The sequence below is a fragment of the Coturnix japonica genome, chromosome 1 (assembly GCF_001577835.2).
Source record: "Coturnix japonica isolate 7356 chromosome 1, Coturnix japonica 2.1, whole genome shotgun sequence".
In the NCBI taxonomy this organism is placed as follows: domain Eukaryota; kingdom Metazoa; phylum Chordata; class Aves; order Galliformes; family Phasianidae; genus Coturnix; species Coturnix japonica.
The window spans coordinates 74,632,997-74,651,783 of NC_029516.1; the positions used below are offsets into that span (position 1 = coordinate 74,632,997).

The 18,787-nt window shown below is 49.8% G+C and overlaps 1 protein-coding gene across 5 annotated transcripts in view; it reads right to left on the minus strand.

Annotated features, from left to right (window-relative positions):
• Positions 1-18,787, minus strand: part of BOC (BOC cell adhesion associated, oncogene regulated) — an 89,049-nt gene that overhangs the window by 36,745 nt on the left and 33,517 nt on the right. For 2 of the 5 annotated variants that reach the window (XM_015875587.2, XM_015875577.2), the window contains exon 1: positions 6,130-6,606. The exons of 1 other annotated variant lie outside the window; for it this stretch is intronic. The gene's annotated coding sequence lies outside the window, so the exon portion shown is untranslated. Of the gene's footprint in view, positions 1-6,129; positions 6,609-18,787 lie in introns of those variants that run through there. 2 more of the 5 variants (XM_015875551.2, XM_015875570.2) reach the window with 2 other exon arrangements.

Consider the following 18,787-nt stretch of genomic DNA (forward strand, 5'->3'; position numbering starts at 1 on the left):
GAGGTTGTAGAGCACAGCTGACCATCAGCTCGAGGCCTCTACCCTCTCTGCTGGCAAGGCAATCGTATCTGACAGACTTTTAAAGTAAAGATTACATTTCCACATGAAAGTAGGTGCTTGGGAACGATTTGTGCAGCTGCTACGCTGGTGACAGTGGGACAATCCCACATATGTGCCAACAGTGACCTTGTATTTAAAAGCAAGGTGAGAGCTGTCCAGCCCCTCAACGCACACATCTCACTAAGTATAACTAAGTCACCCCAGGTGCTTTAGAAAAATCCCACCCAGTGTGTTCTTGAAAACCTCCCCTTTTACTGTGATTCAAACCCGCCTCTTCAATCTGACAGACCGTGTGTTTGGTTAAACGAGCAGCGTTCATTGGGAAAATTAAAAAATAAATCATATTCCCATCATCTTAGATTCAAGGGGCCCCAAAGGAATCGCTTGCTGACAGTGCCAGGCTCTGGAGAAGCGGGGCCATCTCACCCTTTCTACCACCCAGGGCTGAGGAATGTGCAGGCAAGCACTGCCATGCTGCCCCAGAGGGGGCTGCCATCCAGCAGAGGGCTGGAGCAGCGAGAAGGCTTCTCCACATCAGCTGCAGCTTGGGGAGCAACTTGGAACAGAAGGCGCTAGATGAAGTAAATTATTATTCGGCATCCAGAGCTCCATTGGCTTCCAAATAATTGTCTATTTGTGTGCGTGCATGCACAAGAATCCTCGTTCCATGGTCTCTGCCAGCATATTCCCAGCGCTGTCACTCTTGGGGGACAAGGCCCATACTTGTATTCAATCTTGGCGTTGGATCTCGAACACTAAAGTTTCAGATTTTGTTTTAAAAAACATTTTCTCTGGCAACTGGGCTGTTAATGGATTATGTTTTCGCTCTTGCCTCCTCCCCACCTTTAAAACCTTGGCACCAAAGGCCTTCTTTGAAGATAAGGCCAAATTTGCAATTTAAGGGGTGGAACTTCATAAAGCCAGACGTGAAAGGATGGAGAGGAGGGGGGGAAAAAAAAAAAAACAGGAGCCACTTTTCTCGTTGAGATATACACTGTACAGTACATAGGATTACAATGGCTTCTCTGTACCACGGCTGGCTGGAGTCATAAATTCACTGCAGCTGCAGTGCTGCTACCTACGCTAGACTCCCCAGGGGTCAAGCTCAGAGAGCAGCCTGACACCAAGCCTACCCTCCCGACCAAAACCAGAGCCCACATCCAGCCCGCATGCACGGATGGATATCCCCAGAGGTGACCGCAGAGCCTCCCATCGGGCTACCAACACCACAGGAGGTTCTCTGCTGAAACCAACAGTGGTCCTAACCAGAGAGCCTTCTCAGCAGCCAGCAAAGCCACCGTGTCTTTGCATCTCTAGCAGATCTACCCTCAGCACCGCCAGGAGGCAGGGAAGTGCCACTCGCAGGTTCTGCAGGTGGGGAGCTGAGGCAAAGACCAAATTGTCCCATCGTAGGCAAAGGTTTGCAAGGCAGAGAGCAGAACTCAGCTCCCCTCACCTCCCTACAGCAAAAGCATGGCTAAGTAAAGGTAGCTGCTCTATCTAAATGTAGAAGAATAAACCATAGTGACATTACCAGAGGCATGTGCCTTTTTCACATAAATGCTATATTCCAGGCTGGTGTATCCACACCTGAGGTTTATTTCTCAAATATTACCTCTGTAGGTTTATATCTGCGTAAGTTTTCTTAATACACTCAACATACTGATCCACAGAGCTCTGCCTGTCTTTTTCAAAGCTGAAGACACAACACTAACAGGGACCTTTCACACCCTTTCCCTCTCCACTCCTCTGATTAAAAGAAAACAACACAAGAGAGAGGCTCAGTGACACACAAGCTTGTTCAGATTCACTGACACTGCAACCAGTGAGTACTTCCTTGCAGCTGGTAGGGCTGTAAGACCATGGCTCTGCGTAAGGGTAGGATTTGCTGGCTAATCTTGTAGACTCTACTGAACAAAAATGGCATTGCAACCATGGGGGTTAGGACTTACCGCCTATGCCACAGAAGCTCACAAGTGACTGGTTTCCAAGCCACCATCTGGCTTTCACAGACACAGAGAGAGCCCACAGCCCCAAAGCCCTGTGATCTCAACAACAGCGGGTTTTAACAAGGGCAACGTGCTGCTGCGTGGTTTGGACTCGGTCCAGCCAGCCTCCAACCCACTGCATGGACACAAGGTGCAGTTGCACTCCCCACGTCTATAGTTGGAGGGTTAGGGGAGGCTTTGGCCACGGGTCAGCAGCTTCCCCAGAGCAGCCAAGCTGAAAGCAAGGGTAAAGTTTGGCTCTCACCTCTGTGCTGGCATGCTGCCCACAGAGAGGGCGAAGAAGCTTGAGCACGTCCCACACGCTCCCCGAAGCACATTTTCCTCCATAGGTCCCACCAGAGCCAAAATAAATTGGCTCTGGCTCGTACTGGAGCACTCTTGCAAGGCAGGAGAGCAGCCCCGAGAGCCCCTCTCAGCACAGAGCCTCACTGCGCCAGGTGCTCTGCTAACAGCTTCATCGGGGCCAGCTGAGTCCCTCAGCCCGTTTGGCCTTTTTCAGTGACAAAAAAGAGGCCATTCAATAAAAGGAGCATGCAGGCTCCTCAAGGCAGTGGTCTGTTCCCTGTCCGTGTACAAAACCCTTCAGAACCATGTGAGCGCTGTGGGCTTTTCCCCCCACAACAACAGCTCTGTGAGCTCCTCAGCCAGCTCACTCCCACCGCGCTCACACCATTTTCATCTCCACTCTCCACCACCACTCCTGCAGCTGTGTTGCTGGAGCCCACGCTCCTACAGAGGGGAGATTTTAAAAACTCTGAAGCTCAAATATGCACACAAAGCAAATTTTAACGTCTTCCCATCCTGCAAGCGCTGCCTCCAGAAACAAAGCTCTGAGCGCTGCGTTCAGCCAACGAAGCAACGGAAACAATTGCTGTATGATTCGGGGCCAAGAAGGATGAAACCAAAGAGCAGGAAATAAGAAAAAGACGTTTGAGATGCATTTTGTTGAACGCTCACTCAAAACACACTTAGAAAAATGGAAAGTGATCTTCACCAGGACCTGCAGCTCCTTTATTTGATGCTCTTCTCAAACCTTCCTTGTGGCCTGGGGCACTGGAAGAAGCCACAACCTTTTAAGCTGGAACTGACCACAGGAGCACCAAAGTACACAGCAGCAGGTTTCTCCCTCAGGATGTTTTCAGTCTAACCAGAAACAGGAAGTCTGCGAAGGTTTTGCAAGAGAGCTTCTGCGTTGTGGGATATCCCACCCCAACAGCAGACTCTGCAATGCAAAGTTTTTGGCCTTGAAGGCAACGGTTTGAACCAAGAGATCTGCAGTCCCTGGTCCATAACACACCAGCAGTAATGTGCTGAAACATCCCTGTACAAAAAAGAAGTCCAAGGGAATTGCTCCCCACTTTTCCAAGGCAATCAATGTTAGGCATTAGAATGACCAGTCTACCATTATTTCCGGCCCAAGAAACTTCTGTTAAGCCAGAGCTACACTGGCCTGCTGCTGCTCCAGCTTCTTGTGGCCTGAGCCACTGACACTGACTGAGCTGGAGCTCTGCTCTGAGAGACACAAGGGCTGGTGCCGCTGGCTGCCATGATATTTCCAACAACTGCCCCGCCACAGCTCTCACCCCATCTGCACAGGGCTCTGTACCATTTTCTGCAATGGGAGACCAAGGCACGGGGCTACAAAGGAAGCTGTTTAAGCTTGTGCAGTGCGCATTCGTTGGCTGTGGGCAGTCCTAGCAACTTGACATCCAAACCTGTGCTTCCATCTGAAAAGTGCCCTCCTGCCTCTATTGCTCATCAGCCCAGGCAGAAGAAGTAATAGGGCTCTGTCACACAGGGTCTCAGACTGTGCTTGTGAGGACACACAATTAAGGAAGAGGCCAGGAAGCACTGACAGGTGGATTTATGTTGGCAATTAAATCAAGTGTAGTCATCCAGTAACAGTGATGAGAAACTACAAAAATCCAGATCTGCTCTTCACTGAGGAAAGGAAGCATCCCCTCCAACCTCTGGGTAAGATGGGGACCACGCAGGCTACTTGCTTTCCTGAGCCCACCTGCATGATCTACGCTGGACAGGAGGCTCCACCGGCTCACAAAGAGCTGTTAGTTTTGAGAACAGAATAGAAATCCAATTAGTGAGATGGAGAGGGCAATAATTCACCTGTCCTGTGAAAAAGCGCAGTTCCAAGCTGTTGAGTCTTATATCCAAGAGGCTGGAAAACCTCGGCACACATGGGGCACCCAGCCTCACTGTGCAGTGGTTTAGAGCCTCTCGCCCTGTCCTCTCTGAGCTATCAAGTCGGTACATGATACAGAAAAGCTGTATTTTCCAGTCCATGGGAATGCAGAGCACCCATGACATACATGCCATTTCGTAGCACATACATTCACCTGTAAAGCGTGTGGATTCAGCTACTCGTGCTGGGATTTCTCACAAAGAATGGTCCTATGTCTATGCATGTGTATTAGAAAAGGAGAAAACAGGACTCATTCCCTAAATCTGCGAGGACTTTGCATACCCTTCAGATGAACCTGCTTCATTTTTCCCTAATGGGAAGTACACCAGCAGGGAGGACTGCTGACTTCAATCCTCACAGCAAACACTTACTGACACCTTGTCTGTGTTGTGCACAACAGATAAAGTCCTCAACTGTATCTGGGAAACGGGTGTTTTAGAAAAGTACATAGAACGAAACTGTTTATTTCTTGTCAGAGAGTATCACACACTCAGCGGGGAGCTCACAGCTCTCCCTAATTGTCCTATTTACTTTAGCAGGTCCCAAGATGACTCCTATTAGCAAAGGAAGTTATTTCACCTTCGTTTCTTTAGGTCACTTAAATAAACAGCACAAATCTTCCTTGCAAACCTGTGAAATGTTTCTGCTTGAAATCCTTCCCAGAGCCATAAACCTCAATACCCAACCCATTAAAAACAGGTCTTGTCCATGTATGTAGATAGGCATATATATTTAAGAGCCCTCCACTGAACACAGGCACATCAAGGCAGTTAGTTGCAAAAGAGAAGAAAACTAAGTTAAAATCCTATTTGCAAAAAGCACACATGTCCTCCAAATATTTCCAGTGACTATTTTTTAGCCCACTAGAAAAGAAATGTAATGGCAGATTGCAAATGCATATTATCAAAAATACACACTCGGGGTACCTGAATTAGTTGAGGAAGTGCTCAAGGACACACGAACTTCTATTAAATATATTTTGTTTGCTGGGGCTATTGGGAAAAGCCTATTGTAATTTTTCAAAGCAAGCATCAGTATCTGTGAGGCATTTCACAAGGTTTCATTTGGACACAGCTACCGATCCTGCATCCCGCTCTGCCCCCAGCACACGTTCCATTTGCGGTCACCACCAAGAGGACCTGCCAGGGTTAGAGCCCAAGCAGCCAGGAGGCACATACAAGTCCCTCAGCATCCCGCCACAAAGCAGAAAATCTCCACCCCAAACCCAAGTCACTCCTTGTCCTTGCACCAGACTTAAAAACCTACAATTGCATAAGGACAGAAATTGTGCTCGCGGATTCCCCACCCACGCTTTTCTCTGCATCAGCAGCACAACCCCTTCACACAGCACACACCAAAACGACTCTGCTGCAAGTCTTGCCTGCAAACTCCCATCTGCTTTTGACAAGAGCTGAAGCAACACGGATTTTCGCACAGCTACCCCCTCTCCACCGTGACCAGTTGGTGGTGGGGATGGGGAGACATTGCAGACCCAGCTTTTGGGGAAGGTTTAAGCAAACTGCCAGTGCACCACAGCATGTACGCGCTCTGGGCCCACCATTAAACCCTCCTGACCCAGAAGGAAGGTCTGGGAGGGGATGACCCTCTCCCCAACCCCACCTGCACCAGCACAACCCCAAGCTCCACATGGCACTGGCTGGCGGGATGTTGCTCCTCTTGTCAGCTCCTTGGCGCGTCCGCTGACCCCTTCCCAGCATCCCGACAGCAACTTCCCCAACTCCAGCACAAAGCTTCACCACCACCACCGAGGCGTGAGGAGGAGGAGGAGGGGGGTAGCCCCGTGCCCCACAGCTGCCCCCAGTTCATCCCCCCAACCCACTCCCCCTCTGCTTCACTCACCGGGGGCTCAGGCCCAGCAGGCAGGGGGGGAAAACAGCCGTGCCCGAAACGGAGGGAAGCAACAAAGAGGCTTAACTCCAGGAGCTGGGAACTTCCAGGCCGGATCTGCGGGGAATTCAGCACATACACACAGAGAGAGAAAGAAATAATAACGAGAGGAAAAAAAAAAAAAAAAGAGAGAGAAAGAGACAGAGAAAGTCTGACTTAGGGAGAAGAGGAGGGTCAGGCAGGGGCCCTGGACTTGGGGTGCCGGCGGTGTTTGGCGCTGGTTATATGCAGAGCGGAGGCGCGGCGGGGAGAGCAGCGCGGGCGGAGGAGGAGGAGGAGGAGGAGGAGGAGGAGGGAAGGGGAGCTGGGGCACGGGGAGCCAGACCCTCCATACGGGTGACAGCTTTTGGATGACTGAACTCCCAAACAATTCCCTGCTCCAGCTACTCCTGCTCCTCAGCCTCCTCCCCTCCCCCTGAGGAGGAGGGAAGAAGAGGAGGAGCCAGAGGAGAGAGAGAAAATACCAAATAAACCCCCTTACCTAAAAAGCCGGGCAGCAGCCGCCAGCTAACCCGTGTCCCCCCCACCCCTATACACACACACACACACACACCCCGGCAGTAACAATACCCGGCATCATCTGACCGCAGCCTACCCCGAACGGCAGCCGCCACCACACTCCTCCCGGCAGGCGGAAGCGGGAAAGTTGGGCCGAAAAAGTTTGGCCTGAGCGGCAGGGAGGACGAGGCGGCCGCTGGGGTGAGGGCGGCGGGGCTCCATGGCACGGCGGGGACATGGCAGCCGGGCATCCCTGACCCACACTGCCGCCAAGGTGGGATGGGCGGCACCTCGGGCACTGCGGTTGTGCCAGGAGGGAGCGGGATCCTGGGGTCACCGGGGGTAACGTTTGGAGTTACTGTATAATTATCTTCTAAAAAATAGTTTCCTAGATTCCAACATTTTTGTTTCCCAGCAGCGCGGTCCTTAGGTGCTAAATCCATACGTAGACACCTCACTAAGTGGCCTAATGTTACAAGTGCTGGGCCCTCTAGCACCTGTCTTGCCTGAAAACGGTGTTTTCCTAATCTAGAGCAGTCATAAACTGTTGAAAATTAAGACAGGAATTGAATTAGGCCTGATGAGTTTTAGGCTTGCTGAGGTGGAAAGAGAGAGAGGAGGGAGAAGAATTAAAGCTGCCCTGTGCAAAGAATTGCCCTGGGGCTTGTTTAATGGTAGGGGGAAAAAAGGGGATTGCAGCCCTACAGGATTACTCTCCCTGTATATCCCTGGGGAGGAGGAAATGTGGGATGCAGCAGCACCCTTCATTTTACTGTTCTTCCCTTGAAAAAAAGCCTAGAGGATGGAGCAGAATGATGGTTTGTGCAGCTGTGTCCCCTGTGAACATGATGACACAGCAGCAGTTCTGCTTGTAGACATCCACTCTCTCGCTGTGCTGAGGGTACTAGCTCTGGGCTGGCACCCATTTCTTTCCAACCACCCAGCAGAACTTCCCTTAGGGTGCCATTGACCCTGCTGAAGTTCATAGCAGTGAGAAAGCCCAAACACCCTCCTTTAGCCCCATTCCCTGAAAGCTTTTTGCACAGGCGTGGCTTGCAGGGGGGGAATCATCCCCCTTGGGAGTTGCCAGAGCATCCTGATCCTCAGCCCCAGCCCTCTGCAATCCCAGGCAAAATTCCCACTGTTGCTGCCATCATATGCAAAGGCTCCTCCTCGGGGCCGGAGGAGCTCCAGCTGTTTGACATTGTGTGGAGCAAGGCGGGGGGCACTGAGGGACTCCGCATGAAAGGGCGAGCTCAAAGGAAACCAGACCCTGGCATGTCGGTCCGATACTCAGTGGGTAACAGGCTCAGTTAAGTTTGCTCATTCAGCCAGCTAAGAGGGAGAGTTTTCTCATCTGCCCTGCTATGTTTAATTCATCCGCACATGCCTTCCAATTACAGATGGAACGATAAACAGAACAGGATGCTGGGGGTGGGGGAGAGAAGGACAGCATACAGCCCCCAGGACTGAGCTCCCCAAAAACCTGTGACTTGCATGCTGCTGGGGGCTGTTAACCTGGGGGGAGCCCATTGGCACTGCTGGCTCCAAGCTCTTCTATATTTTAACCCAAACTCAAGCCTCTTTCTTTTCAGAGGCATGTACTGCAGGTGCTGTGTGCACAGAGTGATGCTTCCACAGTGGCCTCTGAGTCAGAAAATACACCCAGCAAAAATGAATGCAGCATTTCCACCTTCATCAGGACTCCTAGACTTGCCCCCGCATTTTTCTAGTTCTTAACCTTTGCAAACATGGCGTACTGATGGGAAGCACTGTGCTACAGAACCAAAGGCAAGACGGAGAGAGCTCTCCTTCACACAGCCATGTGCCTGCCTTGTGGGAAACTCATAGTGACTCCGATGAAGGAGGGCAGGAGGACAAGGAGGCCATGAGTCTGCACTCCAGGGGCTGGCCGGACCAAGGGCAGCAGATTCCAATCAAAGTGGGGAAGTGAATGGAAGTCCCTGGTTCAAAGGAGTTTCAGCATGAGTTTTACTTTGTTTACCCTCTTGTAAAGCTATTTGTTACTTCGATAATCCATAGGAAGTGGGATCATTTCTCTCCCGGCATGTCAAATTAAATAAACAAATAAAACCTTGTTTGGTTGGTGAAAAGCTTAGAAAGAAAAGTGTATTTGAACAGGGATTGAGGATCTAAGCATCTTTCAGGAGCAGAAGATTAAGAAGGTAATCAGAGAAACAAAGAAGAAAGCAATTCAGTCATCAAAACTCATGAGAGCCAAATTAAAGAAGGGGGTGGGACAGGGCGACAAGAGATAGGGCCTGGCTATATTAGGAAGTCTTTGCTAGAGTGAACTAAACCAGCTTGAGGTCAGCTTAGTTTCACCATTAGAGCCCAAGTCAGGGACATAGACTTGGATGTGAGTAGCTCAGTGATGTCAGACATAGATATCCCACGTTTGCTGACATATTATTTTCAAATACAAACAGTTTCTGGTGTAATATTGAGGGAAAACTGCAGACAGCTTCCAATCATAGAATCAAAGAATCATTAAGATTGGAAAAGACAACTAAGACCAGTTAGTCCAACTGTCAACCCATCACCACCATGCCCATTAGCCATGCATCTCAGTGCTACATCTACACGGTTCTTGATCACCTCCAGGAACAGTGAATCCACCACTTCTGTGAGCAGCCTGGTTTTTTCTCATACGAGATGAACCATTTCTTTTCTCTGTGGAGATGCTATGTGGTGCTGCAGTGCTGCTACCTGGTGCTGCGGTAGTCAATGGGAGCCTAATACCCATCACTGCAGACTGCACTATGTTTAGGATTTCACACTCTTTACTGATTCTCTTAATCTGAAGTAAGTCATTTGGGGTTTACAAACATCAACAGTCAAGATAAGGAGGCGTCCAAGACCTGTTCCAGGTTAATGCTAAAGGCTGAAAAGATCACTTTGGTTGTGGTACAGTCCCTGAGTAATTGCAGTGATTTTAAATAGCTGCCTGTCATGTCTATCAGCAAGGGAGCTTACACTTTAAGGCATGCAGATCTCCCTTTACACTGCATTCTCTCTTTGTGGCAGTCCAGGTATTCAGCTGTTATTTACCCATAATCTCTCCTCTTCCACCACTTCCCCACACACCTGTTGCCTTGCCTTCCTTCTTTTCATTGCTACGGATTGCTCTGCCTCTGCCTGAAGAGCCCTCCAATAAGTGGGCTTTCATTAAGTGGTTGTCCAGCCTGCCTGTCCCCATGCCCCTACCCTGCCGTCATCCTTATCCCCAGCCTGAAAGCTGACAGATTAACCCACCGCAGAACAGACTCACTGTGGCGTGCAGTGCTAATAAAAGGCAGCTCTGATGGGCTCCATTAGTGATCACAGAGAAACAGCCTGGAAGAAATCCCTGGTAAAAATCTGCAAGCCCACAGCCCAGCCTGCAGAGCATGGTGGGTCACGCTAGGGTTCAGCCAGCCCCCACGGAGGTTCACCAAGTTGGCTTAGTTTGGTTACACATTGCCTGTTTTCAGTATCCCTTTGACACACTCTCTTACCAAATGCTACTTCTTGTATGAAACTGAACACTGTCACCCTCCTGCAGTCTGCAAGCCTGCAAAAAGCTGCTCTTACAGCTCAGTGCCTCTGTGCGCAACACCAGGTTTGTTCTCTTATTAGGCTTTGCACACGTGCACTTTCATTGCTTTTTATGGAGCAAGAAAGCATTTCTTAGTAACTTTAGAAACCTCGCTTTGGAAAGGAATCACAGCAGATACCAAGGCCGCACTGCTCAAAAGCACACACAGTTTTCAAGGACAAGGGCTGGATGAGCTTTAAAAGGTTACACAACTCAGCGTTCCTGATTCTTTTTTAATCCAGAGAACAAACTAACCTTTTGGGGCAGGAAAAGAAACAAAAAGCTACCAAAAATCCGCAGACTCGTTAGTGGAACGATACCATGTAGCAGCCAGCACATGCAGCCAAATAAAGATCAGGCAAAGCTTTGAAATCCTGGTGTTCTGTTTTCATTCCTCCCAGCTGCTTTCATTCACCGCCGTTTCATTTGGCTGCATGTGTTAGATATTGCGTGAGGCATGAGTGTGGGGGAACGGACTTGGAGGAGGATGCTGTACTTCACTCATGGACCACCTCCTGAGGTCTTGCAAGCTCCCAGCACCCTCGAGAGCCATGCAACCCCTTCTTGCCATGCCCACGGCTCCTTGTGCAAGGCAGAATGGCTGTAGTCTTTCCCATGCAACTGGTGGTTTTTAGCTGTACGCAGCCTACATCACAACTTCTGGCCCTACTACTTCGGACCAGCCCTGCTTACTGTTTCCAGATCTTTGATCCTGTCTGTTAGTCAGCCTCACTCTGGGCCCCATTCTGCCTCCGCTTCTCAGGCATAGGTGCTCTGAGTGCCCGCCGATATGGAAGCAGTGTAACACGAGAAATGTGTGAGGCCCTTTCTTCTTCTGGCCTCCCCTCATAAATCAGCTCTTACAGCAGCACCTGAAGTCATTCTGCTGAGCCCAAAGCACGCATCAAGAATCTTAAGCAGTGAGACTGGGCAGATGGAATGGCCTCCTCAGTTTTTCTGTTCCACACAGCCCTGCAGGCTGCTTGGACAGGGTCACTGAGTGGTAGGTCTCTGAGTACTCATGGAGGGAGGGCATTAAGCCACCCATGTCTCTTGCATGAGCTGCAATAACAGTGGATCCCCCTCTACCAGCATGGCTTGGGCAGCTTCTTGCCTATTTCCCTTGGCCTCCCAGCACAGAGGAGGGGTTACAGCATGTCTCCAAAACATGAGAAATGTGCCAGTGCCAGATTAGGGGCATCTATACCCCAGGAAAACAGAACAAAAGACAGCCCTGAGGCAACCAGAATCTCCTTATACTACTGCCTCAGGTGTGTGCCTATAGGATGTGTCACATTTTCTCATCTGGTGCCAAATCCTTCCTCCAATGGTGCCTCTAAACCAACAGCCAGCCCCCAGCCCCTGCCCCCTCTGCTGCCCCCCTTACGAAGGGTTAATATATTGGGAAAACCCAGAGGCTACCTGTTCTGATAAACAGATCTGGCCAGTGTCCTGTGACTTGCTGGGCAGGGATTTCCTAAGGACATTGAAGCTGCTGAATTTCCTCACTGAAACTCAGTAGGAACTGAGGAGGGGGCTCTTCCCTTCCTCGCACACTCAGAGCAGCACTCCTCAGACATCTCTCTCTTCTGCTTGTCACTCTTCACCCTGTTTGTTTATTTTTTGCACTTCTCACAGCCTGGACAAGGCAAACAGTCTATTGTTGGTGTGCATCTCTTTCACTGTAAGCTTTGTTTATGTCTTAGCACAGTGATGCAATATTTGGGTTGAACACTTCAAGGGGAAATGTTTATAGAACTAAAAAAATATTTCCATTTGATTTGTTTATAGGAAGTTTTTTCTTGTGGTCTTTGGTTTTGAAAAGGCCTTTGCATGTTTTCTTTTCCACCCCCCCACTCCCCCGACTACCCTTTCACAGATCTGAAGTTTGGAGCCAAATTCAGCCATGATAACGCCATGACTGACTCTTTAGGTATTTCCACCACACTCAGCACTGTGCCATTGACATATTGTCCTCCCAGCTCTCCAGCCCTTCTCAACACTGCCATCCCCACTATGTGCCCATGTTCCCCAAGCCTACTGAAGAATTGGGGCCTCCAGCCCCGGACCCCACAGCAGCTCCTGAATTGCCACCCCCCCCCCACAAGGCCAGTCCCTAGGCATGGCAAGCGACACCCCGAGGGAGCATTGGAAGAGTTAAATGGGAACGTTACTAGGAAGGGAAAACAAAAGAGTAATAGGAAAGGCATCTTTGTGTGACCGAAGGCTTAACCGAAACCAGGCCTTCTTCCTCCATCCCAGTCAGGAGCACAGGGGATGCGTGCAGCCAGAGGGTGAGCCTGCTCTGCACGCGGTAAGGCATGATCCTGTTCTGTACATCCCCTGCTGCCATCTCACCAACTTGCCATACATGTCTTTGCTGGCAGGGAAACAACAGAGCACACTGGCTGTACCAACACATCACAAACTCCTTAATCCAACAAATACCAGCCCCCCTGTTCTTCCCCCCACGTGGCCCCACACCTCTGTCACCACCGTTTCAGCTGACAGCCCCTGAGCCCAGGTGCAGATCACTTTCCATGAGCTCACCAACCAGCAGGACTCCGTTTGGCAACAACCAGCCTAAGAAAAATTGCTCTGAGGTATGTGTTCAGTTACCTCCAGCTGCTGCCTGTGCAGGAATAACATGAGATCACTGTCTCAGAGGACGCCTTGGCTTCCCAGCCCCTGGCCATCAGCAGGTGGCCCTGGAAGGGGAAAAGCCTATGAGCTATGGCATGGGCTATCTGGCGCCCGAGCGGTGGGATCGCACCCAGGTGAGTAAATAGAATCCAGGCCCCTCGCCTTGCAGGCTAGCAGCTCTGCAGCATGAGAGAGTGAATAGTGTTTGGTTTTCCCCCGGCTCGACACGCACTATTTCAGAAAACAGAGTGCCCTTTCTGAGAGCGTGACGGCTCCACCGTAAGTACTCTTGCCCTGTCCCTTCAGCGTAGGGCTGAGGCAGTCTAAAAGCCACAGCCTCCTGTGCATCCATCTACCCGAAGAAAGCTGGTGAGGAGCAGGACTGGCCTTTGCCTCTGCTGAGAGCAATACCAGGTCGTTCTTCAAGGTTATGTACAAGGCTGGGGAAGAATACTGAGACCAATACATTCTGTACAGACATGAACTGTTATCTGTGTCTTCTGGATCTACAACACACCTACGGGCCAACATGTGCTGGTCTGTCTTGGCTCCTCGAGTGTAAGAGAGACACCACAGCATCATGCAGTGGGATTTTGGTACAGATTTCAGAGCCAGGTGGAGCAGAGCACTATAGGAAGATAAGGACAAGTTAGGACAAAGTGCACTTACAGGTGTGAGGGAAAGCCAAGAGAGTCATCACTCATAGACTGTGCCAGACTGCTCACCTCTATGCTGTCTTGGCCTCTTCTTGGACCTCATAGCCTCATCCTGTCAGACCTATAGGTCTGTGAGGCCTACCAGCCTGGTACAGCAGCTGAGCTCCCTGCTTATGGCAACTGTACATCTGGTTGTGTGCTGCTGTCAGTTGCTAGATGGTGGTTCCTAAGAGGGGTAGAAATAGCTTATTTCTTCTGTTTGGCATCTATATCCATTCCCTCTTATTTCTCTCTTCTCCTCCCAACTCATAACCCCCTCCCCCAAAAGCCAAGCTAATGCCTTCCAGATGAGGTGCTAGAAGCTGCTAATTGCGCCCGGATCCATCCTGATTTGTGCTTCAGTCAGTGAGGCACCTCGCTAATGGATCTGAGACTTGGCAGTGGGCCTGGGACCCGCGTCAAAGGAAATAGATGAGAGAGAAAGAGAGCAGAGCATTAGAGGGAGAGCTGGGAGACCCAGAAAGGAAAACAATCACTCCTCCTCACAGCAAGGGGCTGAATCCTGATAAGGGTTTGCGGTCCTCCTCAGGCAAGGGGGTTACAGCAGAGCTGAGCTGCCTTCTCCTTGAGGAAACACGCTGCCTGCCCTGGCTGCTGCCCACTCCAGGGAAGACACCTGTTTGTGGAGGCAGAGCTGGAGATGCTGGAGCACCTGGGAGCCCTGGAGATGACGACCTTCCTATTTATGTACCTTAAAGGTTCCTTCTTCAGCGGCTCCTCAAGGAGCTACCTGGGGCGCAGCCTAGTTTCTGCATGTGCAGACAACACAACACAAGCAGATTTGAGCAAAGTAGACAAGCAGCCTGAAGTAGGATAGGGCCTCTCCTTCGGGTCCCTAGTGGCACTCCACAGCACACTCATGGCCATCTTGTAGAGGAAGTGCTTATTACACTGACTTCACAGGTGAAGAAAATGAGGTTCAGAAGCAAAGTAACATTGTGTAGGGTCCCATGTGGAGCCTGGGCTTCCCATTGGAGAGGACTTGTGGTTCTCAGCTGGTGGCTACCTTCACTGCTAGCCCAGGTGTTGAAATCAGCACAGCCATTGAGTCATTGGAGAAGGAATTAAGGGCGGAACTGTACCAGATAAAAAAATAGCCTTGTTGAGGATAGGGAAGATGCTTAAACCCACACTGGTGATCTGGATGGATGGGCACTTGGTCTTAATGAGTTCTCTTAACTGCAAAAAAAGCAACCCTACGTGAAATGAAACAGCCAGTGTGCAGCTCCCAGGAGGGCCCTGGAGATGCAGAGCAGCATCTGGTAATGAACTTGATAATCCTGGGAACAACGCTCTGGGTGAAGGAGATGTGCCAGGCTGAACATGGAAACAGGACAACTAGAAGCAACCAACTGCAATGAGATCCCAGTTGGTTGGAACCAGTAAGGAACCGTGCTAAATTCCATTTGGCTGTGAGTCCCATTTTCATCAACTTTGCGATTCTTGGCAAAGATCTGAGGGAGTTTCCATGAGACTGTGATTCATTTGGTGAAATCTGATCTTGGCCAGCAGGGGAGGGAAGCAGTCAGACAGACAGACTGACAGAGACACAGCGCAGTATGAGCAGGGGCAAGGCTGTCAGGCCTCTGCAGAAGGGGCAGAAAGAGACCTGTTCTGTCTGATAGGGATCTCGGTGGGCATTCTGTTGGGGGAAGAGGTAAGGCAGTAGAAGAGCAAATAAATTACAGACATTGTGTGTGTTTGTATGTGTCTACGGGCTGATTAGCTCATGTCTCCAAAGCATTTGGAGATGGAAACCAGTTAATTATCGTTATTAATTTTTCCCCTTTTGCGGTCCTGGTTATTTTTGGAGACCATTTTAAAAAACAATGCACCACCCAGGTGCTGGCTGCCCCAAAGCCTGCTGGAATTCTAGACATGTCTTTTCCTTCCCTTACACAAAGGACAAAACCCAATAAGAATGACTCCCCGCTTCTTGAAACAGGGACAAATCAAAGGGAAAAAAAAATGCTATGCCTGCATCATATGATGCGTGTCTGCTTCTCTGCCTGTTAGGAGACAAAGACAAGGTGGCTGCCCATCTCTTGATTCCCATTTCCTGGATTCAAGTCAGCTTGGTGATGCGTGAACTTTTCTCCTATCAGTTGTGACCTGGTCTCTTGGAGAACAAGGGAAGGAGCCGTGAAGCTCATTGATGTGAATGAGGGCACTTTGGGATTGAGGATATGGGGACTGACTGTGCTGTTGCTTGTGCAGCCAGTGGCAGTGGCATCAGGCAGCCCTCTCCTCCAGGGTCACCTGGAGCTGGGCTTGCTTGGCCCCAGCCCCATAGTCACCAGCCTTTCCTGGCTGGCTCTGTCCCATGTCCTAGCTACTCACCTCAGCCCTTGGCCTGTTTTGGGGCACCTGGGTGCTTTTCAGTACTCTCCGGGATAAAGTACATGCTGAGGGGCTGGAGCTTCCTAGGCAACTCAGCAGGGAGTCCCCTCAAAATGCTGGAAAAGGTCTGACTATGGAGCCACTTCTTTCACTCCTTGTTGCGTCCTGCTGCCTTAAGCCAGGGCGCGCCCTGGACAGCCAGGTGTGATGCTGCAGCCCAACAACTGAAGATCCAGCAGTATTTCAGTGCCATGACAAGGTATTAAGCACTGGGAAACCAGACTATGCACACCACGTTAAAATAAAAGGGCTAGCTGAAGACTTCCAGACCATGACAGGTTTGATCCGGCTTGTTTATTTTTTGGCAGGAGGAACCAAAAGAGGCCAGGGTAGGGACTGAGCATGTGTTACATGTGCTGGAGAAAGCATGTCTCCTCCAAGTCAGCTGTCTTCTGTCTGCTTTCACATGTGGCTGTTCAGTCCCACTATGGTGCTGCACTTTGCCTGGTGGGTTGAATGAAGAAACATCTGCACCAGGTCCATTGCAATGTGATTTATGAATCCTCTCTGAGGTCTCATCTTTTACTCCTCCTCTTCCTTTCAGGGACTTGGGGATTTGGTAGTTTTGGGGGTTGTTTTATTTTTTAAAGAGCACTTCAATTGCATAGAAGGGAGAACCCCTTGATTTACTGTGCTTTGGTTTCAGGAACAAAAGACTTCAGGGGGAAAAAAAGAAGCCATTCAGGTTTTTAGCAGCTCTTTCCTGTTATACCTCAGCCTCCCTGTGCAGATAGAAAACATGCCATTGTACAAAAGCTGTATTGGTGTAGCACTGGGAAGAACCCAATTCAGTCTGTGCCACCAATGACTGCTTAGAAAGACCTGTTTTCTCAAGTGTGGAGCGAATCCTTCAAAAACTCAGATCTCTGTGCTGGGCTGTTTCTACACAGCGGGGTATTTACTGAGATCTTGCATGCCTCAGAGTCACAATATAGGATCTTGACAGCACACACAAGCAGTGGTGTTACCAGTGTACAAAACAGTGACAGACAGCTATCGGTATGGGCAGACTTCTTCTGTAGCCCATCACTTCTGACGTTGCAGAAAGCATGCAGAACAAGGGTTGCCTTTCAACACCTCTCTCCCAGCATCACAAACTGTTATTTCTGAATTACCACGGTCATGGCGAAACATCTGCACAGATTCACAGCTCTCAGGACATCTGCTCAGAAAAGTCCACTGCAGGCCAGAAGATACATAAGGCAAAGCCTAGATATCTTTATGTCAAGTGAGAGCAGGTGACAGGCAGCCAGAGGCAGGCTCTGCCCCAAGGACTAAAATCTGTCATCTCCACTCAAGACACCTTTCACAAGAGAAAAAATGGAGTGTTATAGAAGAGAGAGGGTCAGATACCTATTAAATTAGAGAAAAAGCACACACTCACGTACATAGTTTTATTTGAGCCTCTCAATATCCTGTTGAAGGGAACTCAGAGCGTCCAGGAAAGCATGGCAGGATCTCTTGCTCTGTAAGAATACCACCAGATAAACAAAACCTTCTGCTAAAGCCATCCCGTGATGCAGCTCAGAGTGCCTCGCTGCGCTGGGAAATCAGAGATCCAGCTTTAACAGCGCTACCAAATGAGTCAAAACCTCAGGAGTAACTTTATACCTACAGTTCTGCAAGCAAGTATTGCATGTGTTACAGGAAGCAACAATAGCTTCAGAGCTGAGCAGGGTGGCTGACTCTGTAGCAGAATCAAGAAACCACTCCAAGTTAGGGTTGCATCCCACACAGCACCAGGGGGTTGAAAACTGACTCCACTGGGAAAAGCAGTCTGTGCTTAAGAGAAGCACCATCTTGAACCTTCTGGCTGCTGTGGCACCGACAGAAACCACAGCGCTACTCAGAACTCTTCCCTGGGCACAGGCTGAAGAGAAAGGGTCTATGGTTCTCCCCATCCGTGCTTGGAAGAGAACGGAGAAGATGCAAACCAAGGCTAGCTGGATGGTGAGTGAAATACCAAGAGAGTGTCTATCACAGGAGAGGAGACTGTTGATTATTTTGCCCAGCAAAACTCAGGCTGAGAATGGATATGATTGTTCTTGGTAAACACATCAGAGGGATGAACACCAGGGAGGGAGCAGAGCTATTTAAGCCTTGGAACAATGTTGGCAGCAGAACAAGTGGGCATTCTCTAGCCAGGAATAAATTGAGACTGGAAATAAGAAGAATGGTTTAAGCCTAAGAGCTGTCAGGCTCTGGAGTAGCCTACTAATTGGGGTAGTGGGTGAAACCTTAAAACTTGTTAGGATTGTTTGGAGCTTCGTATTTGTGAGAAAGATTGCATTATGTGATTGCTGACAATAGCAAGGGACGAGATGTGGTAAAACAGGAGATCCCTTCCAGCACTATATCCCCACTGCGAAGCACTCAGGATTGATTTCTTTCTCATGTGTCCATGCTAAGGCAGGAGAGCTGCAGGATTCCTTGCCATCCAGCCCTTCAGGGAAGCTGTTCACAAGCCAGCTGCAAGCCAGAGGACAAGGAGGGCACTTTCTCAGATGGCTGAAGATGATATGACAATTCCTACTAACAAGCTGTGAAGAGAAACGTGTCTCTTGTCCCAAGAGGAGCATTGCAGACACTGCACCAGGCCGCAGTCAGTCAAAAAGATGGAAACAAGCAGCAGAGACAGATTGCTGGAATTCCAGAGAAGACCAAGTGCAGGCATTTTCTCATAGAGGAGCATGTGATTTCATGTCCCCTTTGTCTCCTCAACAGCAGCAGAGGTTGCAAAATGACCTACAAAAGA